Below are 26,088 nucleotides of genomic sequence, written 5' to 3'. Positions count from 1 at the left end.
ATACAGTAATGTTAGATGCAACCTTTGCAAGGGGAAGTGCTGTCTGTCAAAATTGCCAGATCGTGCTTGACATGTTTCATAGCAAGACCTTTCGGTTAATGAAACTGATCAATGTGTGTGAAATCATAGTGGGTAACCTCAGGGACAGCACTGAGTGGTATTGTTATACAGTGGAACCTTGGTTTATGAACACCTCGGTTTACGAATTTTCGGTTTACGAACGCCACGGACCCATCTGGAACAGATTAATCCACTTTCTATTACTTTCAATGGGAAAGTTCGCTTCAGTTTATGAATGCTTCAGTTTATGAACAGACTTCCGGAACCAATTGTGTTCATAAACCGAGGTACCACTGTATTGCAGGCATGTCCAAAGTCCATTTCAGGGGCCTAATCTGGCCCGTCAGCTGGTTTAATCCGGCCCCTGTGGCAGTTTACTTCATCAAATCTGGCCCTCTTTGAAGTTTGGACATCCCTGTTATATTGTAACCCGCCGAGTAAGAACTATGTTGCTGCCCAAATGCAAAATGATGATGATGATGTTGATTAAGAGGATGATTAAATTTCCATGCCACCCTTCATCCGAGGATCACAGGGCAGTTCACAATATAAAAGCACAAAAAATGCATAACATAATGACAAACAAAAACAACCCCTCCCCCCAGTTCACATTTAGCAATTTGGCTAAAGGTCAGGATGAAGGAAAATATTAAAAGCCCCCCTCCCTTCAGCTGCCTTGCTCACTATGAATTACTACAGAACCCACTTGTGGATAATGATGTTTTTAGGTTCCCCTGATTCTTCATCTCTCACATTTGACAGCATCAGCATTTTGGGACCAGCATATCCTTATTCTGTGCTATTGCAGGGTCAGTTTACAGTTTCCACATGGTGTGTGATAAAGTCATACATTTAGAGGGAAAAGGGGAGGAAAATGCAAAATTGCACATTGGAGTGTTCTTCGGCTTCTTTGTCTGGAGTTTTAGAAAGCCATATATTCTCTTAAATTGAATTATAGTGTCTGCTGTGTTAAATGGTCCAGCAACTAATTAATGTCAGGTTCTAGAGACTTTTTTAAAAAAATTGGCAGTGCTAGAACATGAGGAAATTTTTCATATTATATGTGAAAAAGAGACATGCTTATTTGTTCCATAGTCCTCTTCCACTTCCCTCCCCCTCTGAGACATCTTTCTATTCAGCACGTACATCCTATTAAGCATCAAGCACATTTTGTGTACAGCATGGATATTTTGAATTGGCTTTTAATATAATAGTTGCATGAAGAATTGTATCAAGTGACCTACCAACCATAATTACAGAACAGCTTTCATAGAACAACTAAGGTAACACATTGGTCAGAATAAGTATTCAAAAAAAGAGATAGTTTCAGGTTAAGAATGAACGAGAAACCCTAGGCCTGTGACCATGTGACAGGAGTTGCTATTCTATGGCTTTATCCCACAACACTACGATAATATTTGAATGCCTAGCACCATAAAGTAGGTCTCATCCTGTGGTGGTGATCAGTTGGGAAGGACCTGCACAATCCCCCCAACCCCATCCTCATGCACGCACATGTACATTGTACTGAACATGCAATGTGGGATAAATACATGAAAAAAACATGTCCTTGGTGCTGCTGGGGTCAGACATGAAGAATCCTAAAGTCCCCCTAACATCTGATAGTTTGGGTCTTTCAGTAAATGAAGTCTTACTCTGTTATGTCCACAGCCCCCTGATGGCACTGTGACATGAGGACCATAAATAATCCTGCTGGGCCTTCCATGTTAGCAGAGGTTTAATATCCAGAGAGACGTGAGTTCCTCCAACAAAATGTTGTGCTGATTAATTAGCTAATTTAGTGCCTCCCATATTTATTGGCAACTGTCCTTAGTCTAGAGCAGGCATCCCCAAACTCGGCCCTCCGGATGTTTTGGGACAACAACTCCCATCATCCCTAGCTAACAGGACCAGTGGTCAGGGATGATGGGAATTGTAGTCCCAAAACATCTGGAGGGCCGGGTTTGGGGATGCCTGGTCTAGAGTGTCCTGTAATATATAGAGTAAACTAAGGTCCTTGTCAAATTTCAGTCTCTGACCAGACTAGTACAGCAAACTACATAAGGGATATTTTATTTTGCTTTCATTCAAAGAAATGGTGGAAGTAATCATTTTAGGAAAACTGGCGGTTGCCAACTGCACTTGAAAAACTGAATGAAAGGGCCATAGCTGCCAAGTTTTCCCTTTTCTCGCAAGGAAGCCTATTCAGCATAAGGGAAAATCCCTTTAAAAAAGGGTTAACTTGGCAGCTATGGAAAGGGCTATCCTGGAGACACGGATAATTGGAACCACTGGATAAATATACCTACCAAGTATTCTGCATGTCTTCCCTTTCTCTTGGGTTTTTAGATCAGCCAGGAGGTGGGGCAGAGACTTGGGCCTGGAAATTTACTGGAAGGCAGTGAAAATGTTAAAGTACTGGCATAATGGAATCATATTGCCCAGTCCCAATAATCTCCCTTGTTGCCATATTCTGCACTAGCTGCAGTCTCTGGATTATTTTCAAAGGCACCCCATACAAATAATGTATTACAGGAGTCTAGAAGGGAGTTTAATAAGGCACGGATGACTGTAAACCCAGTAAACAAGTAGGGCTGCATTTGGTGTATGAGCCACAGAGGTTGCTTATGGATCCAAGGACAAAAAATCAGCATCCCTCACCTCCAGTTCCTCCAAACATAACTTTTCCTGAAAAGAGTGGATTTGTTCACTGCCTTTCATATTATATACAGATACGCTCATTGTAGATCCATATTAGAACACAGCGGTGTTCTTCAATTTTATTAACAAATAGAATTAGTTAATTAACAGCCTGCCTTAGTACTGGTTTTCCATTGCTGCAGTTGCTGTGAGTCTAGAGGGGAAAAGCTCTGTTCACTTTAAATGAGCTACTGGCAACCACCATTAGAATTCTAAGGGAAACAAAAACAGACATATAAAGAATCAGCATTCTGTGTGTGAGAGAGAGAGAGAGGGAGAGAGAAAGAGATCCAGCTGTTCGAGATAAGACGGACCCTTTCCTCTCCCCTCATTTAAAACGTGCATACAGAACAGATATGTGCTTATTGACAATCTGAAAGGCATCCACCTAGAGGAGGGAAGTTTATATTTGTTGGACAACAGACTTGTTCTTTGTAACACTGATGAAATGCAAAAGGTTCACATGTCAGAATGCCTTTCTCTATCAGCAGCAGCATAAGTGCAAACTGTGATGCAAATGTTACTATAGAAACTACTTTTTTTCCAATTTAAACTCCATAAACAAGCCTGCCGAACACAGGTATGCTTCGGATTCATAAGGTGCAACTGTCTGGCTTTCCATTTACCTTGCACTTTTCTGCATGTGCATATTTACTTTGTATTAAGGCACTTGATACGTATTATTTTCCAGTTACCAGTATTAGAGTAAAAAAAAGAGAAAAGGACAGGGAAGGCTAGATTAGAGTTTATTACGATGGATGTGACCTGTCCCTGTGCTCCCATGTGTGAAGAGAGTGAAAATGTCCAAGGCTTATTTTTTTGGCAGTTCACAGTTGTCAGAAATGTGAAGGATAATGTGTTCTCTGAAAAAATTAGAATGGATCTGTAGGAAAACACTATTTTAGAAACATTTTTGCTTCTTCCTACAGAATGATTCTAATTTTCTCCCTGAACAAAAACCTCAGTGTCACCAACCCAGAACCCCTGGGCACTTGCAAAGGCCTTCACTGGCACACCTGGGCAGGGACTCCAGGCTCCAAGCTTTTGGGGTTTGGCAGGGGGAGTAAGTCTCTAGTCCTTCTAAAAAGAAAATTAGAAAATGTGCAGGTACATATCTCTATGATTTCAGTGAAATTAGCCAGCCTCCCTATTGCTGTTTTTAACCAATGAATGAAATCAGAATTGTGATGGATAAGTGAGCTGTTTGGACACCAGGCATTAGGAGTCCCTTGAGTCCCAAAGGACTGCTGTTTCTCCATCCTCTTTAGTGGTCATTTCCTGCTTTTGTCCTGAAATCTTGGAGATTACAAGGTCTAGAAATGTCCATAGTTGGCTTTGCATTTCCCCCTAGCAAACAGAATGTATCTTTCTTGTGATGGGTTCATGTGACACCAGGTAGTCCCTAGAATGCTGCTACACAAATACTACTACACAGCCAAGGGGGTTAAACAACCCCCGCTCCCCGCAAAAGGCAAATGTGAAAACGTTGCAAAGAGGCTTAGGAATGTGACTTGCCTGCAGAAACCAAAGACCACACACTCATTAAGAATTAGCTGTATAGTTAACTGTCAGTTCAATGGTATTCATATCTAGTCAGAAGTTTAATGGCCGTAACTTCCAGGTAAGAGATGGTAGCCTAGGATTTGGTTTAGGGTTGGTTTTGGTAGGGAGACAAGGTTCTTGTGCCTTTAAAAACAGCATGGCAGGCAGAAATTCAGCAAGCAAGTGAAGCCTTTCCTGGTATGGAAAAACTGTTGTGAGAAAAGCTTCACTACAGTGAATGCAGTTTCTAATTTTGTGTTATGCCATTCCCCCCACAGCAGCTATTTTGTGGCAGGTGCCCACTGCACATTCTGAAAATTATGAAACTGGCCCAAACAGTTTGGTGATCTCTGACCAAGAGCAATGGATAATTTTGAGTTTCCGTGCCTCACGATGTTCCCTAGGTGTCTATATGCAACCTGGGCCACTTCCTTATTTACTTTTTCCCCCATAATGGTGCACAACCTCCCCTGCTCACCATTCAGTTTGGAAATCTGGTCAGCAAACCAAGCTTTCCCCCATAAATAGCAGAAAATTGCTTTGTTAATTTCAAGCCCAACTGAGAGTGCAATGGGGTCTGGATTCTGCCCCCAAACCCTTTACCTGGATGATGCTTCAGCAGCATGAAGGATCACAGAGGCCTCAGTCTTTTTTAATTCAATCACTGCAGTCACTTCCTTTTGCTTTATCCTTTTTCTCTGTTTATATGAACACATATCATTGCTGCTATTCATCCTGCAGATCAAATTCCAAGAAACATAAGGAAGAAGCATGTGTGTCCAAAGAATACAAGATTTTCTGCATTCATCTCCTACTTTGGGCAAGGTTTGCTATGTCGTATGCTTGATGTGTTCCATTTATGCTGGAAGCTTTATTGTCCACCTATTCTGGAAATTGAGAGATTTTCCAAATATTTCCCCTGAATAAGTATCTCTGTGTGTTCACATTCAGAAGTTCTGCAAGGCTTTTCTATATGCTTTGTGAATATACCTGCTAATCTGCATACCAGTTTGCTAAAGTGAAAATGCAATTTGGGAGTAATCGCAAACCAGTGCAGTGGTGACTGCATATATCTGTTACTAATTTAAGGGGAAAGAATGACACAAACGTGGGGAGACACTGCAGTTTATGAGTCAACCTATTTTGGACTTGAGTCACAGACAGTTACCTAATTCTGTTATACCTGGTAATTCAACAAGCGTTTTGCATCATATCTATGCAATTAATACATTCATTAAAAAAAAATATTTTTGCAGCATGTTCATACCATTCCATGACTGAAGTTTGCATTGAAGTCTACATTTGGGCTCATCCAAAGCACTCTCCTCCTTTGTGCCATTTTCACACACAAAGCAGAGTGGCTGCTTACAGTCCTGCTCAATAAATGTTAAGCTCATAGGTGTCCTCATGGTTCATCACTGTCCTGGGGACATTTCTTATCCACTCTGCCAGAAGTTATATTTTCCTTGTTGTTTTCATTCTGGCCTTTATTAACGCACTGCTGGACATGTCTGTCAAAACTCTGCTTCTGCCTCTGTTATAAATAGATCAGACTAGGGATTATATGTTGGATTAGTTTGGTTTAAAAGGAAAAAACACAGATATGGTGAAATAAAAAGAGAATTCCCTCGATGCCTAGATCCAGATTTGGGGGCAAGGACTCTTTGGTGGAACAGCCCCAGCAGAGACTTAAAATCACAAAATATGCAGCAAAGTAAAGCATGGAAATCTAGGCTGTTAGACCTTTAAACTATCCCCTTCTAAGTTGCTTCCAAAGTTCCCGACTTCCCTTAGCATACAAAGAGACCACACATTTGGTAAGTTAAAAATGGTTTACTTACAAACTCATCAAAGGCCAGATTCATGTGCTTTTTCATATGAAAGCAAGAAAAGACAGGCAGTAAAACTTAGGTTCCAAAATAGTGAGAGTTTCCAAATTATTTGTATAGAAACACAAGGATGGCTTGCTTAAGCCACCTGGTCTAAGCTTGGAGCATCCAACTTAGATCACCTTACTGGTAGAGTTCATATGGTAGAAAGTGAAAGAACAGAGTTTGGCAAGCCTTCCTCCCAAGGTGTTCTTTCACTTTCACTCCAGAGGGACAAATAATATGTTTAAAGGCAATATAATCCACTTTATGATGCTAGAGGTCCTATTTATTGATGAGAGAACGTGTGGATTCTTCCTCTTAATTGATTTCCCCATATTTTGTAAAGCCAGTAAGGTGAGCCTACAGAATTTGTGGCACCCAAACAGCCAGCCAGTCAGCCACCCAGCTAGCCAGCCAGCCAGCATGCTGTGATCCAGCTTAATACTAAGTATGATTTCAGGTTAAGCCTGCAAATAACCTTCTCTTAAAAGGCTACAATTCTACATACACTCGTCGAGCAGCAAGTGCAACTGAACACAATAGGCCTAAATCCCAAGTGTAAGATTGGATTGCACAACTATTGCAATCCACAGACTCCTTCCCCCCCTCAACAGATGGCCTGAATAAGTCCCGCGAACTTGAGTATTTTCTCCCTACTTTGTGATGTTTCCTTTAGACCTGCTAAAGGTTTAGGACAGGCTTCCTCAAACTCGGCCCTCCAGATGTTTTGAGACTACAATCCCATTATCCCTGCTAGCTAGGGATGATGGGAGTTGTAGGCCAAAAACATCTGGAGGGCCAAGTTTGAGGAAGCCTGGTCTGGTACTACTATTGATGTTCACTGTTTGTATCTAGCACTGAAAAGGCATGCCAAGTGATTCCCACAAACATGTCTTAATCACTTTCCTGCCCCCACAATGTTTTCAAATACTCCTTCTAGAATGCAAGTCTGAGTCTCGCCAGTAGTGAAAAGTGGGTTGGTCTGCACTGCCCCCTCAGCAGCTGCCTTATGACCGCTTTCTTCTTGCAAACCTCAAATGGAAGTGCAAGAATGCAAGAATGCTACAACTGGGCATGGGATGCTTGGATCATGACTCAAGATATTGTGACCACAAAGGGAACATCCTCTAGCATGCAGATGCTACGCGTCATTGCAAATCCATTGCACATGGTATTTATGGTTCACAATAGCCTGCTTGGCTTAAAGTAAAAGGTTTGTTGATGGAACAAGGTCAAGTAAGAAACGATTTGCAAACTGCTTCGAGGTTTTAGTACAGTCAAAAGGTATATAATTTTGTGAAATAAATAAATGCATCTAGCATGGTGCTTGTACTTCTTGTACCTTAATTTATTGTACCTTTTCAATGTAGAGCTATGGCAATTGTTCTGTCAGCATTTCCACTTGCCAGACTGAACAGCCCCCCCCTCTCCTTGCCCTGCACACTGCTCTGGGGGGTTCTCCTCTCCTGACCCCTCCCAGAGCCACTTTGGGGGTAGGTGAGAGGATGGACAGGGAAAGCCCTGTTGTGCTAGTGGAAGTCTGTGAACAGAGTTAATAATAATAATTTTATTATTTATACTCTGTCCATCTAGCTAGTTGCCCCAGCCGCTCTGGGAAGCTTCCAACACATATAAAAAAACATAAGAAAACATCAAAAACTTCCCAAAACAGGGCTGCCTTCAGATGTCTTCTAAAAGTTTTATAGTTCTTTATCTCCTTAACATCTGATGGGAGGGTGCCACTGCAGACAAGGCCCTCTGGCTAGTTCTCTGTAACTTTACTTCTCTCAGTGAGGGAACTGGCAGAAGGCCCTTGGAGCTGGACTTCAGTGTCCAGGCTTCTAGTCCAGGCATCCAGTGGAGAGGCTTCTTCAGGTATACGGGGCTTTAAAGGTCAATACCAACACTTTGAATTGTGCTCAGAAATGTACTGAGAGCCGGTGTAGATCCTTTAGGACCGGTGTTATTTGGCCCCAGCAGCCACTCCCAGTCAGCAATCTAGCTGCTGCATACTGGATTAGTTGCAGTTTCCAAGTCACTTTCAAAGGTAGCCCCATGTAGAGCGCATTGCAGTAGTCCAAGCGGGAGGTAACCGGAGCTGTACCACTCTGGTGAGACAGTATGTGGGCAGGTAGGGTCTCAGCCAGTGTACCAGATGGAGCTGGTAGACAGCTGTCTTGAACACAGAAGTGACCTGTGCCTCTGTGGACTGTTGTGAATCTGCTAGCAGGACTCATTCGTTGAATCTGCTTCATTGTATTTATATATTTTTTCCTGTATCTTTTTATCTGTTGTAAGCCACTTTGAGATCTTCTGATAGTAAGTAGTCTTTGAATGGAAAAAGAAAGAAAGAAAGAAAGAAAGAAAGAAAGAAAGAAAGAAAGAAAGGTCAGTTTACTAGCACATGGTGTGAATATATTGTTAAAACCCAGGAAGGGACAAACCTGGAAAACTCCAGTAAGCTCATGTCTTAATATACCCAGGGTGTTATTAAAGGCATCATGAAACCCTAGTCCATAATGAATTTTATCATATTGGTGTATGGAATTACATTTATGCTGCATCTTCAGATCTGAATCTTGCAAAGTATTCTGTGACCTTATTCCATCAAGGAACCTTTGCTTAAAGCCAAGCTCTTCTTGTTGTCAGGCTGTTATGAACCATAAGTATCTTGTATTGCAGTCTTCTCAATTGCTTTGCGATGATGCCTAGCATCTGTTAAATACGTGGTGATCGTTTGTTTGGTGATTGCTCAGAGCAGTGCTTGAGCTTAAGAAACTCAACCTCATTTCAAGACAAGTTCAAGACTAAATAGGGAAGAATAATGGGGTGGGAGGACAGGAGGATACGGATCTCAGAAAGCATTTGTTTTGCTAGAGACGTACCACCTTGCAGAAGAAACAGATTAAAACCTTTTATGCTGATCTTTGAAGTACACATTAATATGCATCTGAGCTTTTTGGAAATAGTGCACCTTTCACACCTCTTCATTGTCAGTCCTTTCCCTCAGCTATAACACTGCCTTTATTTTTTAAAAAAGAAATAAATAAAATTTCTCAGTTGTATTTCTGCAGTAATTGAAGTCCTGTTCCTGAGAAAATGAAAGTCTGTTGGCCATGCAGATGGAACTGTGGATATGTTAGCCATGTAAATTAAGCCACATTGTAATGAAATACATTTTTAAATATAATTGAAAGTCATTGTGAAATACAAATGAGTATGGTCTTGCTAATTTGATGCTGCATGTCTAAGTGAAGCTACGAAAAGAACATTTAAGCTCTCCTCACTTCCTCTAAGGTACACAAGTCCAGAAGCAGTGCTATAAGCTGCATTCAGACATGGCATTTACAGTGTTACAAGGGAGTTTTGCTGGTTATCATGCTAGCACTCTACAGTATTCCAATTTCTAACATTCTATTTACACTGCAATACCTGTTGCATTACGGAACTGGGACTTCTGTGTTGCTATACCCCCATGCCATGCTTAATTTTAAATGGCAGGAAAGAACTGTATGCCAGGATACTGCCCCAAATTTCACCAAATGAAATTACAACACAAAATCCCATTATTTTCCAAGTTAACAGGGTTGAAAACTGATTTTTTTTCCCCCTGTAAGAAATTAACATGGAAATGAGCACTAAACTTCTGTTGGATTCCACTAGAATTCCAGAAGCTGCTTTTACATCATGTGAAAGATTGCATAAAATGTGCAAATTATTGGGTAAGGAAAAGCTCAAGACTATGGAAGAAAGTGCCAACTGAACGCAGCCATAGTGTTACATTTCCTTCAAACAAGAGTAAAGAATTAGGTCACTTGTAATGTGCACTTGTAAATCTTTACAAATGCACAAGCTGTGCATAAAAGTAATACAGGGTGGATCTAGACACATCAAAAAACCTCATAATGGAAAATCACGTTGCCTAAAGACCGAACTCGGCAGCACCACCTGGTGTCACAGTGTTATAATGCATTTAAAACTTCTTTAAAAAACAAACAAACCCTAATGTAGCTGAGTCCTCTAACCAGCAGTAGTCTTGCAGCTACCAGGTTGCTACTAGTCATGTTAAACTCTAGCTAAGCAAAAGCTGTGAAACACATGTCTGCCCTTGCTATATAACTGCCATAGGAATGAGACCAGTTATGTAAGTGACCCGTCCAGTGGTCGTCCACCACCACCTTCTCCTTTTTACCACCAGCTCTGGGGCACGCAGGTTGCTATCGCACCAAAGCTAAGAACTGGCTCAAATAACATCACCTTTTAAGGGTAGGTGAGAGACATTTGCTTCCATCATCACTGTTGCTTTGTTACAGTTCTTGACCACCTTCTAGCTGCTTGGTGGTACAGATATTTGCAGCAATCAAGACACCCAGTCTTATTACTTATCCTCATTGTAGGGAAATTCTGTATCTTGATATAGAGCAAATTGGAGTCTGTGCTCATGTTTAAAATGTGGATACTGGGGAAGGGTGAGCTGGGGATAATATATATACAATCACCTGTGCACCCAAGCACCATGGGGATATCATTTAAGATGTACATGAGATCCTCAAGCTCTTGGTTCCTGCACAGTTTGAAAGTTTCAAAGTCATAATTTCGTAAAAAACATGGAAGTGATGCAGAGTTGAAAGCCAGCACTCAGTCTGATCAGTACCTCCCCCTCCCCAAAAATATTTTCTGGTGAATTCCTCAGAGGGTGTTTACCATGAGAAGAAATGAGGAGATGCACATCCCTATAGATTATTTGGTGTGTGAGTTAATTTAAGTTCCTCCATGTGCAGCCGCTCACATCAGGAGAGCACCTAATCAATCACCATCTCCCTGATTTTAACTTGTGGTCTAGCATGGGGGAAGAACTGTGTAAGACTGTAGGAAGATTAATGCTATTTTAGAGTTTGTATTAGCCCTGGAAAATCAGAGACAACCGTTTACATACTTATGCTGATTAAATATCAGGGAGTTTGGGTAATAATGGAAGGATGAAATTATTTGATTCCTTGTTATAAAAATGATTAATGGGTGGGTGGGGAGAAATGAATGGCTCAATCCGGCGTTTTAACTGAACGGAGAAGCTCTGGAACATTTTAAACATCCAGGACATTTCATTTGCAATACAAATGTTAGCTTTTATCCAGCAGGGCTTAACAGAGTGGCAGGGCCAGCTTGGGATCCAATTGATCCTGGACCAGCTGAGCCCTCTGCACACCTAGAATGCCCCATTTCAGGTCCCAAGCTGGCCATGCTGCCAGTGTGCAGCCCTGCCAGATCTAGGCCAGGACTGCACACCAAGAAAGGAATTAACTGCCCTCATCTCAAATCTCGCTATATGTACAGTATATGTACAGTATAGGCAATCCTCCAAAGGTTTTTTTAGAAAGTGAAACAAATGGGTTTTGCACAGGAAGAGTCCTCTACCTCCTTCCCCCACTTCTACTGGTATGATGCCACTTGAGTGATACCGGTATATAAGAAAAATCTGCACCATATTTGTCTCCTTGAAACTAAGCATCCTTGGAAAGCACAATCCAGTAGGAATACTGAATCACTTCATAAATTGACATGATGTGAGTGAGAGGCACAGCTTTGTAATTCTTTCTGCTACACTATAATACGTGAATACATGGGTATTTAGGCAGTAGAAATTGGAGTTCTTGGGAAAGTCCAGAAATAAACGATAACTTGCAAGAACTCAGGCCAAAAGAAGATGGATTTCAAATAAATCTTCACAAGGTTTTATTGATGTGATGCGGAGTTTAAATGGGAATCAATCCCAATGTTGAAGGCAAATAAAGGTAAATTCCAGTAAAAATCAGGACAAGGCCCTGTTTCGACTATTCTTCGTCAGCAAAGATTCACAGGTCAAAGTATACCAAATATGTTTGCCTTGACATGGGTATTTAGGCATATTGCACTATAAAGGCATGGCCAAAAATACTTGAATGGAACACTTGAATGGAACACCATTTAATTTCTTAACAAATGTTGCTATGGCTTCAAACCAGGTTTTTTCTTCCCACCAGGCTGCCTTGTTTGGGGAGGGAGGAGCATGAGAAGGTATGCATTCACAAGAGATAGATATACTTATTGTATTTTATGCCATTATGCTAATACACAAAATTTGCATTGGTTTTAGTTCTGGATATTATTGCAAATAAAAACTGAGTTAATGAACTTCAAACAGGTATGTTGACTGAGTGGGAGAAAGAGACTTTCAAAACTGAACATTTAAGCATTTGTGCAGTCTTATTTCCTATTAGTAAGCATTTGTGGATCCCTTGTTTGAATAAATTCAGACGAGAACTGTGTGGCCAAAGCACATTGAAGATATTGAATATTTTAATATCAAAAGCTTGCTGTGAACATTTACAATCTTCCACTGAAGAAAGAGGCAGCTACATTCATTTTATTGGAATAAGAGTGCAAACTAATTTATTCACGGCTATTAAGTCTGGTAAATGAATCAACTTAAATAATAGCTGTAGGTATTTAATAGCTATTGGTATAAAGAATGGATGCAAAGTAATTCCCCACCAATGCAGATTAAAATATAATAATTGTGTACAGCTTCTTACCAGAACTGACAATGTGAATGTCTGGTTGCATTCTTATAATATTCAGAGGAAAATTATTTTGTTAGATTGCTTACCCATCTTTCAACATGATGTGGGTTGCAGCAATGTGAAAATAAAATATTTTTGCACATCACCCCAATCTCTGAGTGGTGTGAGGTTCCATGGGTTCCAGGCGCTTACCTGGGGTTAGGTTTCCTTGAACTGAGGGAGAGCGGAGATGATGGTGTCTTTATGATATAAGGTTTATTTACACATGCATGCAACCTGAGCCTTAGATGGAGGGACTCACAACATTAACACCCCAGAAGGTTTGCTTCTTCCATAGCCACAGCCTTGGATTCAAGCAGAAATTAAGCATGGCTCTCATTCTTTGTTTCTGCCAGCAGTCTGCTTCTAGCTCAGCACACACCAGCCCAGCTCTGGCTTTTGTCCTTCTAACTCCTAGCCCACCCATTTGCCCTCTGGCACAAAGCAACTTTCTTTCTTATATTAACACCCCATACTTAGGGCCATTGTAGCCCTTGCCTGGCTAATTCAACAGTGGGATCCTCCGTTAGATTTCACACACATACACACTCAAACTCACAAAAATATAAAAAGTACTTAAAACAATTAACTAGAAAAAACGTAATCATTAATTTTAATGAATCCAAAATGCTCTCAAAGGTCCTAATTCAGAGAAAGTTAGTGTGATTCAGGGCTTATCCACACCTGTGTTGCCTCACTGCTTTCCCCCAGGGAAATCTGATCTTTAGCATTGAATTAGAACAAACAGCAATGGGGTTTTCTGTAGAATGCTATTTGTTCTGATTTAGCACCAAAGAGTGTGTTTTCTGGGGAAATGCAGTTGGGCAAAGGCAAAAACCACTCAGACCCATGCCTAGAAAGTGGAGGAGAAGTGGAATCAGTAACCACTCGGAACCCATGCTTTCTAGGCATAGGACAAGCCAAAGTTGTGTCTGATCTAGAGCCATGCCTTATTTAGAATTCTAAGCTTTAACATTTTTGATGGGAGCAGACACTTAACAACTTGCAGCACCTCTGCCAAAACATTTGCATTGGCTGCCCATATGCTACCAGGCCAGGTTCAAGGTTCCCCTATTAATATACAAAGCCCTAAACAACTTGGGTCCAGGATACCCTACAGACCACCTGAACCCTTGTATCCCAACTCAGTCACTGAGGTCATATGGATGAGTGCAGTCAGTTGTCCCCCACAACCTCCAGTCTCAACAGTCAGAAAGTTACAAATATGGTTGCTTGAAGCACACCATTAGTTGCATGCATACTACAAGTTTCCCTCCTTTTTCATTCTGAGTTAGTAGGCCTACTTAACTCAGTTAGACCTGCTCTGCTCCACCTCATAAGATAAAGTGTCACAACCAGCTTCGAAACTTGAAATAGTTGTGTGATGTGACATAGAAGTTGGAACAAAAAAATTAAAAAATTGCTTCCAGTAGCACCTTAGAGACCAACTAAGTTTGTCATAGGTATGAGCTTTCGTGTGCATGCACACTTCTTCAGATACGAAGTTGGAGTTAGTGTTGCTATTTGGCAGGGTGTGTGTGTGTGTGTGTGTGTGCGTGCGTGCATGTGTGAGAGAGTATAAAAGCTGGACTGGGCATGAACAATCTTTTTGACATGTGTAAAATGGTTTGCTTTGATTACAGTCATTGTTTCTGCACCTCTTTTCAGTGGATAGAATAATGTATTGTTGTTCCTCTTCTTTCTGAAGTGCATTTGCTGTACATAGTTGAACCTTCTCAACAAATATCTCTCTTTTTCTTTTTGCTAGGCTATGCATGCATAGTTCTCTCAGCCTTTAACTTGTTAATTTGTTTGTCGTATATATTTTCACCCTTCCTATTACACAAATTCCTGTGGATGCTCATAGGGTTGAGAATTTTATTAGAGCCAGTACAAAGCAGCTTCTGGTCTGTGCCTGGGCATAGCTAAAAATTATTAATGGAACACAAAGTGAAACTAAACGAAAGCACACGCCTTGCCCCAAAACAAGGGGTAGAACCTTTTTGGCCCACTGAACCAAATTTTTATCTCTCCCCCTCCAAACTGTGGTAGTCAACTTTGACAAGTGAGCAGTGCCACCTACCTGTCACTCATTATATATAATGATGGTGTTAGGTGACTGATAGGTGGGCAAGACTTGTTAAAGTTAACTCATGGGGTTGGGGAAGTTATATAGTAAGACAACACCCCCAAATTCCCAAATGCAAGCAATAGATTCATTGCTGGTCTTAACGCCATTGCGTGGTCCCTGTGACCCTATTCCATTTTCCTAGCAAGTTGCACTATGAGGATTCATGACTGCTACAGTTAGATTAGTAACAATGCTTATAGTTATAGGTTTAAAACGCCAAGAATTAATCTTAAATGCATTTTTGTTCATCTTGAATGCAGCTGTGAGTAGGATGTTCAGACCTTGTTTAATGTTTTCCAGCATTCTGCAATAGCATGTCATTATATAGTTTAATCACTGGATGGCACTGGCCTAAGCTGTATCTGCATAGTCAGGAGTTTCTCATTCACAAGGAGTTTGCCACTGTGTTATTTTTTTTCATGAAAATGAAGTTGTTCGTCTAGCTTCCTCAAATGATGTGTTTTGTAAGCATTGCCTTACACATATCATGACTAATACCTTCTGTGTATTGAAAGTATCTAAAATGACTAAGGACTTTTGAGTCACAGCAGCACATTGTTGACTAATGTTCAGTTTATTATCTGGTACAACCTGAAAAGCTTTCTCCCTAGGTAGTTACATCATTCATCTTGTGGGAATGTTCAGGGTGGCAGGAGAGGATATATTGTTTATTAATATCCTTGTGCTAGCAAGTTCCTTTACTTAGCAGAGTTTACATTCCCCTTCTCACGCACAGCAGAAAACTAGTTGCAAGCTCGTGTCACTTTCTTAAGACAATACACAATTCAATCTGGCTTGTCCAGATTGAAATGTGTTCTAATATTTTCCTGGTAAGACCCCTTGAATCCCTCCTAAAAGAATGAAGACACCACAGTCTTATTCATAAGCAATAAAAAGAAAGTTTACTCATGACCAGGCAGAGCACAGTGTGATCCCTGAAGGCAGGCTTAAGGCTTAAATATACAAACAGGTTTACCCCATATGTGGGTTGACCTAGTGACTGCAGTTAGCAGTCTGGGAAGTTTGCAGGAAGAAAGGAAGATGGAAAAGAGAGAGAGAGAGTGGCAGCATGCCTTGTCCTTTTACCAGGTCTGGAAAGATCATGCCCGCCACCTACTAGTCACATGCAAGGAAGGATGCTCCAGGCCAGGAGGAACAGGAAGTTTCAAATGGCTGGACCAAACATTCCCTTGCATGTCCACTCTAGCAAAACAAGGAATGTTGTATTTGACTGCTGTCAGTGGATTACATCCCAAGCATCTTATATTTGTGCATTTGGTTTTTCCTTACTGTATGGAACAGGTAGTCTGTTAACAAGTTAGCAAGGCACTCCACAGTTCACAAATTTCATTGAGAATATGTGTAAATATTTCCAGCTCACTATTGCTAATATTGATGAAACTAAACAGCAAGCAAAATTTGGTCTATTGAATGTAGAGTACAGAAATATCAGAAGAAGTCAGAGACTATGAAAAAACCAATGATGAGATGGCACCTTTAGACAAAATTTATCCAAGAGACAAATTTAGGATGCTCTTAAAGCCAACCTAGAAAGAAAAGCAACAGGGTGTAGAAGTCCAGCTGGCAATTTTTCATTTTTGGTGAACCTGCTATCAACAGATTCACAATGGTGGCGACATGCTAAAGCAGGAGTATCCAAAGAATTTTGACCTTAGTCTGCTCAGTGAAGTCTTGCACTGCCAACCGTATGTCAAACAAGTTCACCCGGAAAATGAAAATTTTAGCTATATATGTATCAAATAATATTCCAGGAGAAAATTTGTTGTTGTTTTTTCCATGTTTTTAAAATTATTTTTATAAAACATAAAACACAACATAAAACAACAACAGCAACAACAGCAACAAAAATACAAATAAAAAACAACTTTTCAGTAACACCAGGCCTAGTCATTATGCTGTGACTTCCTCGAATCCTCCCTGCTGCGGTTCACTACTAATCCTATTTAGCAATTCTATTTCATAATCCTTTTATCTTATCTTATAATTATACAAATTCTTAATTATGTTAACCATTATTTACTATATTTTCATCTTCTCCTTTATCTCTAATCCCTTGCCTAAACTGCAACTTCTACTATGTTTCAAAATCCATATCTTACTAATCAATTACAATACTATATTTCTTCAAATAAACTTTAAAACTCTTCCAATCTTCTTCCGCCGACTTTTCTCCCTGGTCGCGAAGCCTCCCGGTCAGATCAGCCAGTTCCATATATTCTAACATTTTCATCTGCCATTCTTCCACTGTTGGTATGTCTTGCGATTCCAGGAGAAAATTAGGACAGGTTTTCCAAATGCAGAAACAATTTTCAGATTGTTCCTGTGTTTAATGGTTACAAACTGTACTGGCAAAATATTGTTTTCTAAACTCAAAAAGGATAAAGTATTATCTGTCAACAATGTCCCAAGATCGTTTGTCTGATCTAAGAATTCTCTGCAAAGAAAATGATAAACTGTGACTTACTGATTTTAATGATATAATTGAAAGAAAGATCTTGTTCTGACTTTGTATATAGTTCCTCAAAATATTTTGCTTCAGTTGCCATTTTGTTCCTACCTCTACCCTTTACATGATACTGAGCATGCTTGCCTTATATGATGGTCAGGTCCCATTGACCTGAAGGGACTGAACCGCTTTACGCACAACCCTTTTTAACAACTCAGCTAAAAGTAACTAAATTTATCAATGAAATTTAGACTTTTTAATGGCTATTAACAAAAAGTTCCCAGCGCTCAAACTTCTCCCTCCCAACTCCGAAACCTTGGCCCATTCAGAAGTTTAAGAAACTGTCATAGACAACACAAAATGAATGCCATGATTCCAGTCACTGTTGTCCCCAATTGACTGTCAAGATAGGACCACCCCTCAATGGCGCTGTAATCACACCTTGATTAATTAACTCTTGATCCACTTCTGCCAGCAAGTCATGCAGAAGTTGAATTACGTTAAGCGATGTAAAAATAGAGAAAAAGATAACAATGTAAAAAAGTAAATTAAGTAGTCCAGTTGGCTGTGATGTTAACACCTCCCCTTCCTCTCTGGAGGAAAGGCTGAGTCATTGAAGATGTTCATGGTGAGAAGTTGGTTGCTCTCCTTTTCATTTTTGAGATGATGTCCAGGAAGAACCAGATCTGCACACCTCCTCTCTGTCCATCTGAATCTTTTTTTCCTGGGCTTTATATAAAGAGAAGGAGAGAGAAGAAGTGCTAGGGCCTGTTTAGCTCTTTGCTTTGGGAGAGATGAAGCTCAGAGGTCAATTTATATGCTGCTGCATTTATTTTGCTGCCTGTTCTTGCTCTGAAATTGGTTGTGGTGTCAACTCTCTTCTTTGGAGCAAAGGAGAAGTCAGGGCAGCTGCACTTTATGCCCGGAGATAATTTCCACACAAGCAACAAGTTAGGATGGTTGCTACCCATTTTATTTATTTATTTGGACGTTGTTGGGAGCATCTCTTTATTTTGCCCATGGAAGCCCTTGGGCTAGAATAGGAGAAGGTATGTTTTCTGGTGTTTTTTTTTTTTTAAAAAAGTTTGTGTTTGCTTTGCTGCCTGCCAGCCATGCAGAGCACGTAGCAGGCAGCTACTTGAGGGACTTTAAAAAATGGAGGAGTGGGGGAAGAAGCAACTGCTTCAGATTGACCTCTGCTGAACATTAGCGGGGGTGGGGTGGGGTTATGATAACATTTTCTTGTTCCTGCTGCCTGCCCTGTAGCAGGAATTGTTCCAAAGTTGTGGTAGGCAGTGCAGAGGCATCATTATCATCCTGATCTGTTCCCTGATGCCTGCTACCAGCAGGGTCTAGGCCGGGATTGCAGCGCCGCAAAGGCACAAACATCATTGATAACATCAACTTTACTATTATTACTCATCATTATTAGTACAATTTCATATTGCTGTCCCTTTTCTTTTTCTATTTTTATTGAAGGTGGCAGCTATTTTGTGCTAGGCCACTCTTTCATAGTCTGTGTACTAAGAAGGTGTGAACTGAGGCCTGCAGTACAGTGTGCATGCTTCTGGGGCTTCTTCTCCTGTTCTTTTTTAATATCTTTCACTCCAAATAAAACTTTATTACTTTATTGACCTCTTCCAAGGTGCCTCGTGAGCAAAACTTGGCTATATAAACCTCTCTGCATTAAGTGCTGCCAAAGTCCCAATTCTGAGGATTTCCTACCACTCTGTGAAAGTTTCTAAATGCCACGGAATGTGACATTAAGCAAGCAAGCATTTATGCACACATGAGGGAAACACACAGGTGTGTTATAGCAGTGTGTGCATTGCACACAAATTATAATCATATACTGTGCTGGGCAGTTCTAGATTTTCTTTTTAAAAAGCGCTCCCCCCATTTTTTAAAAAAATCCACTTGCACAGCAATCTACAGTGGAACCCTAACCATGTCTGCTAAGAAGTAAGTCCTATATAGAATTCAATGGGAAAGTGGGGTTAGGACTGAGAATCCGAGGGGTTTACACGATGCAAAGTTCTCCCATTCAATCTGTTTATTTAGTTCTCAGACTTGCATTCATGGCAATTATTTTTATTTCTTGCTCTGAACCTTAACCAATCGAGGAAGCAGCGTTTGGTTGTTGAATGAGGAATGCCTTTCATTGTTTTTGTGTGTTGACTCTTCATTTTTAGTTTTTGTTGTGAGTCGGGGTGTCCAAAGATTGAAATGGACTGGATCTCTGATAGGCCCTAGTCCCAGCTCCTGTCCTCATTCTCACAGCAAGCAATATTAGTAAAATAATCCACCATTCCTGGCTACTATCTGCTGTGTTCTGTTAATACCAGTGTAGTTTTTAGTTTTTATGTTTAAAAGCTTGGCGACTACCAATGAAAGAATAAGTAATATGGAACACAGTAATGTATGTCTTACTTTGTCCCTACATTCACCTCAGGGGCAGCTTTTTAGGGGAAATGGAACTCTTGTTTATGTGGTGAACCTATAGTGGACATTTGTCCTCAGTGGGAAATTTCTAAGAAACGAAATGGCCAGGTCCCCCAAGAATAGTACCAAACTGCTAATGTCCTTTCCCCCCTTAGGCTCCTAAGTACAGTATTGTGCAATTTAACTTCGTATTATGTTTACTTAATTTGTGCCCTGGAAAACAACAACAACTTTTTTGAAAGCTTAATGCGGAGGCCTGGCTGCTCTCCACCGAATACAACTTGGGCTGCTGTCACGACCATATGGGGCCCAAGTGACGGGAAAGGTCAGAGGCGTTGGGTGGCGCTGAAGCCGCGCAGGTGTTGGCGGCAGGTGGGGTGGGGTGGCCAAAGCGGTCCCTGGAGACGCCGAGCAAGGTTCCCACGACCAGCACAAACGGCTGAAGGATCGCGTTATAAGTCCTGTTAGCGAGAGACTCGGGCGCCACGTGACGCTCGCCCCAGCCTCTGGCCAGCCGGCGCTTCCTGCGTCCCCAGCAGGGAGTGCTAGTAGCCGCACAGGTAGCGAGCGAGAAGCTGCAGCATTTTCCCGCCCGCTGCTTGTCCTCACCAGCGCCGCGCGCCCGCCAGCCTCAAGGCTCCTCTGCAGACGGCGCCGACGCCGAGCTGACCGGCTGGCTGGCTGGGATAAAGGCCGAAGGGGGCTGGGCGGGGGGGAGAGGGAGAGGGAGAGGGAGCTATGGTTCCACTGCCAGCCGGGTGAAGAGCGTGGGGCTTGAGGGGAAAGGGCGCGCGCCTCACAGGAGCAGGAGGAGCAGGAGCAGTTTCTCCTTCTTCCTTCCCCCTTCTCTCTCCCCCCTGCGTGAAAAGAGCGGCCGAAATTCCAGCTGGTCGCCACAGCAAAGGTACGTGTTTTCCTTTCTTCTTCTTCTGCCTGGCTAGCTCTGGCTGAGGGTCTTTTGGCACCGACTGCGTTGGGGAGCACGAGCGTCAGTGGGTGCCTTTGTGCGCCACACCGCTATAACCGTCACAGCTCGCAGGAGCTTTAATCGTTATTATTATTAGTATTACTAGTATTGGTATTAATATGGTGTTACTATTTTGGTCGGGTAGATTGGAGTGGGGGGGAGGGGCTACTTTCAGTTAACTTTGGGTGCCTCCGGGGTGCTTGGGACGGCGGGTTGGCCAGAGAGCAAGTCTCTTTGAAGCCAGGGGAGCTTACTTCGGAGTAAACATGGCCAAGACTGCACTGCATTAAGGATGCTGCAGGAAGGACCTGCTGAAGTTTGCGCAGGGAGGCAGAGAGGGGAAAGCGAAGAGCGTGTAAGGTGTTGCGACTGGCTGGGAGACGATTTGCCAAGCAATAGAGGCAGGCTTGTGTTTGCGCTGCCGCGGACTAGACTGCGCATCCGTGGCAGTCTTGTCCTCATCGTCTGTCAAATGGGACGTGCAAGAGTTTTAGCGAGGACAGGAGGAACTCGCTGGGAGTTGACATTTACAGCTGCAAGTTGTAATCATTGTAGAGTTTCCTAGGTTATGTTTTAGATCTCTTCAGTCTATAAGTCAGTGAAGCTCCTTTTGTCCTTTGGAAAAAGAGAGGCAAAGATGCTTTCAGCTCCTTGGTAGTTTGGCCACCTTAAACGAGCTATTTGTCTTGTTCTCTCAAAAGTTTTCACGACAAGGGCTGCAAACAAAAACAAAAAGCCTGGGGAAAATAAATCGAAGAGAAGCTTGTGATGAACGCTGGTAAGGTTTTCCTTTGCAAATCTCACCAGAGCTACCTACAACTCTCTTAGTGATCTGGCACCAATGGCATTTTTGCACATCATGTTTATCATAGTTCCTGTAATGTAGTTGGAAGACCCAACATCTACCACATTTTCATCCTAGCCTTCCTCCAAGGAACTCCTGGTGGCATAGGCAGGGGTTATCCCATTTTATCATCACAACAAGCTACCAAGGTAGGTTGGTGTATGCGATGCCATACCATAGGGCACTGCTGCAAGTTTGATCATGGCTGTGCAGGGATTTGCATTCATGAGTTGCTGCTCCAACTCTAAATTCTAAAAAAGCTTTTGGTACAATATACTGTTGATTTCAGATTGGGTCAGAGCGACGGTGTTCCAGTGTGAGTAACATGGTTTGGAGAGAAACAAAGCCACAAGTGCTGGCTCCTATATCACGGTAAACCAAGGTAAACCAAGGCTCATGGTTTGTTCCTCCTGGCTCCAGGGAGGGAGGAACAAAGGTAGGAGCAGCAAGTCATGGCTTATGGCGTACCACAATGTGTCAATGTGTATTTACATCAGTTGGAATTGGTTCCAGAAATAAGTTTTAAAATGGTGGGAAATGTTAGATTTTGTACAGCCAAAACCTGCTGGTTGATACTAATAAAAGTCTTGCCCAACTGTGGGGTTTTCCCCTTTCATTTTCTTATGAACTAACATGGCCCCTTTGCACACACACACACACACACACGACAGTTTTATTGATTTGAAACACATTCCTATTTTATCTATTCTTTTGCTTGAAATTACACAAGCAATGTGTTGTTGGCATTAACTTTGTAATAGTCATGTAAAGATGCAGTAGCTGTTAAAATATAGCATAATTAAGGGTTATGCAATGGGACACAGGTGGCGCTGTGGGTTAAACCACAGAGCCTAGGGCTTGCTCATCAGAAGGTCGGCGGTTCGAATCCCTGCGATGGCCCCGTTGCTAGTTCCCAGCTCCTGCCAACCTAACAGTTCGAAAGCATGTCAAAGTGCAAGTAGATAAATAGGGACCGCTACAGCGGGAAGGTATGCTGCTCTGGTTTTCCAGAAGCGGCTTTGTCATGCTGGCTCCCTCAGCCAATAATGTGAGATGAGCGCACAACCCCAGAGTCTGTCACGACTGGACCTAATGGTCAGGCGTCCCTTTACCTTTAATGGGACTATTTAGGACAGGGGTCCCCAAACTAAACCCAAACGAAGGCCCGGGGGCCGGATGCGGCCCAATCGCCTTCTAAATCCAGTCCGCGGATGGTCCGGCAATCAGCATGTTTTTACATGAGTAGAATGTGTCCTTTTATTTAAAATGCATCTCTGGGTTATTTGTGGGGCATAGGAATTAGTTCATATTTTTTTAAAAAAAATTAGTCCAGCCCCCCCACAAGGTCTGAGGGACAATGGACCGTCCCCTTGCTGAAAAAGTTTGCTGACCCCTGATTTAGGACTTGAGTGTTTTCAATGGCACTTGTTTTGTTTCCTAGTATAATAATGATCCACTCATTTTCAAACCTTGTGGGATTTGCACAACACAGAACAGGGTGAAGAGTCATTTTATTGTGACCTTTGGTTGTTGGCTTAATAAATACAATTTTAAATTATTTTAAAATATTAGCTGTTCTAATATTTTGGAGAGCAAATGCAAACTGCACCATGGCTTGTGTACAGGTGTACGTAATGAAAGAGAGAGAGAGAGAAATCTTCATGTGGCTATCTGAATTTCTTATTCATTACAGTCATACCTTGGGTTAAGTACGCTTCAGGTTGGGTACTTTCAGGTTAAGTACTCCACGGACCTGGAAGTGTTTACTTCCGGGTTCCACCGCACGTGGATGCGCAGTAGCGATCTGCGCACTTTGCGCATGCGCAGAAGCGCTCTATCGGCGCTTCACGCACAGGCGCTATCGCCGCTCAGGTTAAGTACTTTTCGGGGTGCAAATGGCACCCCGGAACCAATTAAGTACTTAACCCAAGGTACTGCTGTAAATGTTGATTTTTTTCATCTACAATACTGTCTTATTTATTTTATAGTACAGCACACTTATTATTGCCTTCATTTTATGGATCAATGGTCTCGTTAGACAGTAAAATTTGTGTTAAATTGCTGTTTTAGGGGGTGTTTTTCATCGTCTGGAATGGATTAATCCACTTTTCATTACTTTCAATGGGAAAGCTCACTTCAGGTTAAGTACGCTTAAGGTTAAGTACGGACTTCCAGAACCAATTAAGTACTTAACCTGAGGTACCACTGTATCTACATAGATGAGATCCAAGCAGCTTCCTAGAGTTTCTGCTCACCCAGTGGATTTTAAAAATCCATTTCATAGGATAGCTGACCCCTGTGCCACATCACAAACTGCTTTTAAAATCCTCCTACAAAGCAAGCCCATGTAGATTTACTCAGAAGTTGCCCTGTGTCTAGAACAGCTTACTCACAGTATGCATAAAATTATGAGAGGTGATGCTTGAAAAAAAATATCTCTAAAGACTTGCTCCATTTGTTTCACGTCTTTTTGGATCCTGACTGCAGTGCCTACGATCACAATTAAGACTAGACAAGATTTCTTTCTGTAGCAAATCCGTATAGCAGAGAGTTAATTTGTAAACATTCGGGAGAAAATATTTAATAAAAGTAGGTTAAAATTAGGAAGCATTAACAAATAACATTAGGGTTGCCATATTTTGAAGAGCAAAAAAGAGGATGCCATGATGACTCTAATTAAAAAAATAACCCCTAATATATGCAGGCTATAGAAGCTGTGATATATTGCTGAGGGGGGCAGGAGAAGAGAAGAGGAAAGCAAGTCTTCATCTACCAGTTATGTCTATGTCTCATCAAGAAAGTATAGCCAGAGAAATTTTGGCAAATTTTAAAAATCTACGCAGATTAAATTTTACCCCTGAAAAAGAGGACGTGTCCTGGAAAAAGAGGACACATAGCAACCCTAAACAATAACAAATACCAGCAAATAGTGAATTCCAGATATTTGAAAGTTATGAGGGGCAGAAGTCTTGCATGGCGTGGGGAAGAATGTGTGACAGAGGCACGGGCTCATGCATTCTACCCCTAATGTGCCGACTGTGCTGTGCTGAAAAGGAAATATTTAAATAACCACATCTGCATGGTTTAAACAATGTTCAGCTGAACACAGTTATAAGGCCCCTTCAGACATTTATGAGGAATGCTTGCACATGAGACATGGTGGCTTTCTTCACACATTCACTTTGAATGCCTTGAGAGCACAGAAAATAGGGCAAGAACTTACCCTTGCATCAAACTAAGAGACATTGACCATAGTACCATATAACTAGTTCTGCACAGCTAAGGAAGCTTTGGGTTATGTCCCCTGCCCCCTGACATAATCCTATGTCACATGGTGAACTACGTTTGAAAATGAGGGTAGTTGCAAGCAGTTTTCTATGGCATGGAGGTCTGCTATTCAAAGAAAAAGGTTTTTGAAGAACCCTATTGTGCATGCTAAGCCATTGGATTCTGGCCTTGAATTAAATGAAAAGAGAACGAGGTTTAGTGTAGAGATCAATCAAATAAAGATAAAAATTGTGTTCTGCAGGAATTTTTATATAGAACTTTCAATTTTTGATTTAAGTTCATTTTGTATAAATATCTATCTATCTACCTTAGTCTATCCAAGGTTGGCCTGCTATTGGTGTTGGATTATACTTATTGATAGAAGTGTAAGACTGCAATGCTGAAAAATAGGGAGTAATTCCTGCTGAAAGTAATGGGATATACTTCTGAGTAAACATGTATAGCATTTTGCGGTATGTTACTCCTAACTTTTATTGGTGCAACCCCGAGGTATCTTGAATGTGAGTATATTCGCTTTGTTTGTATTATTATATTAACTTGTATGCTACTTTTCCTCCTAAATGTGGCACAACAGCAAAAATACATGCCACTACATGTTTACAATAAATTCTAATATCCTGCAGCAGATGATTTTTTACAAGCTCCACTCTCGCTGTAGTATTCTTGTGCAGTTCTTAAAGCAACAGAGAAGGGGGAACTCGGTGTTCTGCTGAGCATGTGGAGAATAATTGGGGAAATTACATAGGTTAAGGGTGCAGTCATCCATACTTGTCTTGAGTGAGACCCATTTGTGGGATTTGTTTCCAGGGCGGGGGGGGGGGGAGATCAAGCTACAAGCAGAAGTCTTGCTTTGTTTTTAAGGCCTTTACTACTTTCACAACACTTTTTGTAATATACAGCCACATTTCAAATTAAGAGAAAGCTAATTATATGGAGGACCCAATTTTTAGGAGTGTGGAGTGACTTCTAGCTCTCAAAGAAATTAATAGGAGATGCATGTAGTTAGTTATGAAAATCAGAACACATATCCGTATGCACTATATATCCATATGCATTATTAGTAGGATGTTATGCTTCAGAGGCATTTATTTAATATTCGAAAGCAGCTGTTTATTTTTAAAGATATTTTGGGTGTTCCCATTACATGTTAACTAACAGCTGTTGATGTTTTTATTTC

The 26,088-nt window shown here is 41.4% G+C and overlaps 1 protein-coding gene across 1 annotated transcript in view; it reads left to right on the top strand.

Annotated features, from left to right (window-relative positions):
• The first annotated feature begins 20,522 nt into the window (after positions 1-20,522).
• The window catches only part of LEPR (leptin receptor), a 53,876-nt gene continuing 48,310 nt past the window's right edge, over positions 20,523-26,088 (top strand). The window contains exon 1 of the mRNA XM_035122208.2: positions 20,523-20,716. The gene's annotated coding sequence lies outside the window, so the exon portion shown is untranslated. The remainder of the gene's footprint in view (positions 20,717-26,088) is intronic.

Source organism: Zootoca vivipara, chromosome 7 (assembly GCF_963506605.1).
Source record: "Zootoca vivipara chromosome 7, rZooViv1.1, whole genome shotgun sequence".
In the NCBI taxonomy this organism is placed as follows: Eukaryota; Metazoa; Chordata; class Lepidosauria; order Squamata; family Lacertidae; genus Zootoca; species Zootoca vivipara.
The sequence above is the reverse complement of the archived record's forward strand: the minus strand, read 5'-3'. Positions and strand labels throughout refer to the sequence as shown.